Source organism: Nematolebias whitei, chromosome 21, assembly GCF_014905685.2.
Source record: "Nematolebias whitei isolate Nwh7 chromosome 21, NemWhi1, whole genome shotgun sequence".
NCBI classification, from domain to species: domain Eukaryota; kingdom Metazoa; phylum Chordata; class Actinopteri; order Cyprinodontiformes; family Rivulidae; genus Nematolebias; species Nematolebias whitei.
The window spans coordinates 34,123,366-34,128,548 of NC_056518.1; positions in this window are offsets into that span (position 1 = coordinate 34,123,366).

Here is a 5,183-nt window from a genome sequence, read left to right on the forward strand (position 1 = left end):
CCCTCCCTACTGAGGATCATCAGGGTCTTTGTCTCTCTCCCTCCTGAGGATCATCAGGGTCTTTGTCTCTCTACCGAGTGTCTTCAGGTCTTTGTTTCCCTCCCTCCTGAGGATCATCAGGTCTTTGTCTCCCTCCTGAGGGCCATCAGGTCTTTGTCTCCCTCCCTTCCCTCCTGAGGGTCATCAGGTCTTTGTCTCCCTCCCCTCCCTCCTGAGGGTCATCAGGGTCTTTGTTAGCCTGGCTCACAGAGATATTTGGGTCACCTGCATGAAGGTGTGAATCAGTGAAACTGACCTGGGATCAGTCTTCGTGCTGCTCTGTAGGATTTAGAAAGCTGAAGTCTGAGACCTCCTCCTCTGTTTATTGTTGTTTAATGTAAACATCTTCCTTCACGCCCCTTCAAACCGTCTACCCTGTCTGACTTCTGATCATGTTGGACTGTTTGGTTCTCCTGAAAGGAGAACGTTGAAGTTTAGAGGGAGCCAACCCACACACGGAGCTGAATCAGCCATCTCCCGAACAAGCTGAACATTCGGATGTATGAACAGCTAAAATAACCGAGCCAGCTGAACTTCTTCGATGTCTGTGGAGTCCAGAAGAACAGCGAGTGAATGCTGACTCAGCGTTCAGACAATAAACGGTGACTCGTGATTTAACAGGTGTCATGGTTAGGATCACCCACCACTGTCAGGGGAAAAAGGCAGGTGATCATGTTTTTACCTGTGTCTGGGTGCACACTTGTCTGTTAGCAAAATATCTCGTGAAAAACCTGACAGATTTTAAAGCGTAATCATCAAATGTCCGTCTGCAGCTGATAAATGAAGTTGATTCAAATCAAGATGGCTGCTGAGGCTAATCAACGTTAGCAACACAAACATGGCAGTAGCTCAGTCAGTTTTAAAGACGTTGGGCTGAGCTCAGCTGTGGTAGTAGCTGAGAGTCATCCCAACACACCCTCTGAGCACTAACAGATAAAATGTGGCTCTGACGTCATCGTTTCACAACCAGTTGGAACAATATTTTCTACACTTTAGTCATTTTAATTTGATTCTGGGGCTGAGCTGTTTTAAGGCTAAATAATAAATAAAATGCTAAACTGCACAGACTGGATGAAGATGGTTTAAAACAGGTTTGAAGCGCGGTGGGTGATATGCATTCAAGGAATGTCAGGTTTTTAAATTCAATTTGGAGAATAAAAATATACTTAACTTTGTGATCAATTGTTTTTTTTTTATCTTATGTGCTGTAAATAAACATTTAAAATATTTATCAGTCAACACTTGTATTTTTTATCTTTATATTAGGGCACTGACCTTGATGGTAAAATAATTCAAGCTGAGTGAAGGCAGTGGTGCTATAAACACCATCAGGCACAGGCTGTGTCATGGCGGGCAATAATGTAAAGAGCCTGAGCATTAATGGCAGAAAAGGTAGGAGCCGTTATGTAACTTCTGCAGCAGTCGGGCCAGCTTTGCCTGGATTTACGTTAAAACCCTCGGTGACAGGAGCAGACGGAGTTCGGCCGCGCTGGGCCGGGCCTCGGACAGGTCGGACCTCATTCCCGGGACTCGTTCGGTTTTCTGCCCGGTCGCTCCCCTTCTCCTCCACCTAACGAGCTCAGAGCCTCGTTTTCCTCCGCGCTGATTGACAGGCCGCTCCGTCCAATCACAGCCTTCGTTTGTGCTCGCGACAGCCAATCAGCGTCGTTCTTCGCCCCGGGCCCAGTCCAGCACGCTACAGTGCGTTTTGTGTTATGTGTGCCAGCCATGGTCTCGACCCAACAGTGTTGACAAAAGGCTGAAAAGAAACAGCCCCGAATCGCCAACCCGAGTTACGGACAACAGCAGCATCCAGGGGTCGGACGAGGACGGAGAGATCCACCGGAAACAGGAATGTAAAGTCGCGAATCCTGCGGTGTTACAGAGACGCGTTCGGTTCTTACCGGGAGTTTGAGGATTATTCGCTTGGAAGGAAAAGGTTCTTGTGGGTTTGGCTGTTTGAGGCCCATTTTGCTGCTGAAGCTGTTCACGCCGAACAGAACTGTCCGAACATAGGAGAACCTTTCACCGCTCTCTCCGAACCGCACAGGCTCAAGGTAAAGTACAACGGCTGGACAGCTCACAGCCACCCTCTCGGCTGCACCTTCTTGTCTGGACCGGGACTCGGGACGGTGTGCGTCTCCCAGCCCAGTGGCTCTGTCAGTCTGCGAGCTAACGTTAGCATTAGCGCCGTCCCTGTATTTACATCTGGGATGATGGGTGATCGCCCGAGCCCGCCCAGGTAATGTTACCTTAACGGCACACACTTCACTTTGGATGTGACGCATTCAATGTCCCACATATTTGAACGCTGGGAAGATATTTTATGTCACCGAGCAGCTTCTCGCTCTGCTTCTGCGGGCTGCACACAAAGCTCCACCTAAGCTAACCCGCGTTAGCCGCGCCGCTAACGTTAGCTAGCAACACTCCAGAATCCCGTTTTCTGATGTGAACCCTCTAACTTGAGTAAAAATACTGTCTCATCTCCACAAATTAAATATTGGGTGTTTTTGTGCATCCCGTGGAGGCGGATAACAGCCGACCATGTGATGCTTAGTGCGGGAAGCTAACGTTGCTAGCTAACGTTAGGATGCTAAGGCGCTGCTAGGCCCGAGATGCAGCGCTCTTACTAACGGCTTCAAGTTTGACCTCCTGCAGGTACTGACCCACTCTGCTGCTCCTCACCATGACAGTCAACATGCACCATCAACATGCACAGTCAGCTGTGTGTTATTTGGTACTTTATAGGGTCATTCTCCTGAGCAGAGCTTATTTTTGTTCAGAAATATTCTGTCCTTGTCACTTATGCAGATGTTTGGTCCTGCAGTCAAACGTTAGCGTTGCTGTTTACTAAAGTTAAGATTTAAAATATTTGGTGAATCAGATTTTTGAATTGTTCTGCAGAATCTACATGACATTACCACAATCTTTGGGCTTCTTCTGCCTCCAGCACGTGTTGTGTGCAGCCACACACACTCATCCTTAGTATTGACAGAGTCACAGACTGATGTGAGTGATGAAATGGCTGGAGTTTGCTGGCTGCAGATGTTTTCATTAATTCCCTCCTCTCTCTTGGTTCTGTCCGATGTGTGAATTTAATTATATGCAGTAACATTTCAGTGTGTGTTTGTGAAGTTTTGGTGTTGCTGGGAGATCGGTCCAGCCCAGCCAGAGATAACCCACCATCCAAAGTCTGCGGTGTTTATGGTGAGCTGGGACAGTAACTGCCTCGTCCTTATCGGCTCTGCGTGGATGTGATCGTGAGTTGGAAAGTTGCTGAGCTCATTTGTACCTGATGTAGTGTAATTATCCCTTCACTCACTTATGGCAGGTTGACATACGGTCGGTTCAAAGGTTTCAAACTGCAGATCTTGGATTCCAGCTAAAATAAATACCGTTTATCCATGTGTCAGACATTTAGAACATTATTCTGTATAAAACAAAGCTGGGTGTTTTGATTTCGCTTTGGATGTAAAAAACATCAGGATGTATAAATAAGTGTTTACTGTTGGTTTATTCAAGACTAAACAGCTGACAGGTGATATCGTTGTTTCAGTTTTAAAGCAAACACTTTAAACTCATCATTCTCTAGCTTTAATGTTTTATTCTACAATGATTGACACTCTGTGGGCTGTCTGATGGAGTGGATTTATTCAGTCTTCAGGACTTTCTGTGGATTAATTGGGATTTTATTATCCGGACTGTTTCTCTGAGTGAGGAGCAGCGACCGTGTTCCCTCTTAAAGACGTGAGGAAAGAGAAGAATGCTGAAATTGTGTCTGGGAGCAGACAGTAACCTAACAGCTGATGGAGTTGTTATTCATGCCTAAAAACGTGGAGGCCATCAGTGCCTTCTTTTGTGTAGCGAGAACCATCCAGGAGTTAGACACATCCCTTCTCACTGTTGTTAATTGCTGGAAACATTCCTAATTTCCTAAATTTGTGCATCTTTATTGAAGAAAGGCTTTGGAATAACCTTTTTTTTTTTCCTTGAATAAAAATATTTCTGCTGCAAATAGAAGTTTTTATATCCTAATGCATGCTCAATAATCCAGGTAGAAAAATCCCAAAAAATTAAATCTGGTCCTCCGGACATTCAAAAAAACAAAGCAAAAAAAATGTAGAAACGTTTCGTCTTTCATCCGAGAGACTTCCTCAGTCTGAGGTGCTGTATTCAGCTCAGTCCATTAAATAGCACCTTCTCAGAGTGGATCAACCAGTTTGCTGCTGACAACCAAAACCAGCTGCTTTTATACCAACAAGCTTTTATAGTTCACAAGTTTTTTCTAAAGAGAAAAATAAACTAAATTCAGTGTTTAGATGGATTATTTTAATTTGAATAAAATTTGTATTAAAGGGAAGAAATTAAAACTAACTTTGCTGTTCTGCCAATTTTTTTTAATTCTTAATAATAATTTCTAATAAATATATAACAACATATTGCAACAAACAGAATATATGATGATGCCAGATTTTTATATTTTTAAACTGGGCACCTGTGATTTGTGTTTAACAATAAAACATGTCAGTTACATTAGTTGAGTTCTTCTCAACTTCATTCAGCTCATACGTGTACAGGTCTGTTTAACTGCAGATGTGGACTGTGTTTTAGTCTGTTTACCTGCAGATGTGGACTGTGTTTGGATCGGTTTACCTGCAGATGTGGACTGTGTTTTAGTCTGTTTACCTGCAGATGTGGACTGTGTTTGGATCTGTTTACCTGCAGATGTGCACTGTGTTTGAATCTGTTTACCTGCAGATGTGGACTGTGTTAGGATCTGTTTACCTGCAGATGTGGACTGTGTTAGGATCTGTTTACCTGCAGATGTGGACTGTGTTAGGATCTGTTTACCTGCATATGTGAACCGTGTTAGGATGTGTTTACCTGCAGATGTGAACCATGTTAGGATCTGTTTACCTGCAGATGTGAACCGTGTTTGGATCTGTTTACCTGCAGATGTGGACCGTGTTTTAGTCTGTTTACCTGCAGATGTGGACCATGTTTGGATCTGTTTACCTGCAGATGTGGACTGTGTTTTAGTCTGTTTACCTGCAGATGTGGACCGTGTTTTAGTCTGTTTACCTGCAGATGTGGACTGTGTTTGGATCTGTTTACCTGCAGATGTGGACTGTGTTTGGTGTCAG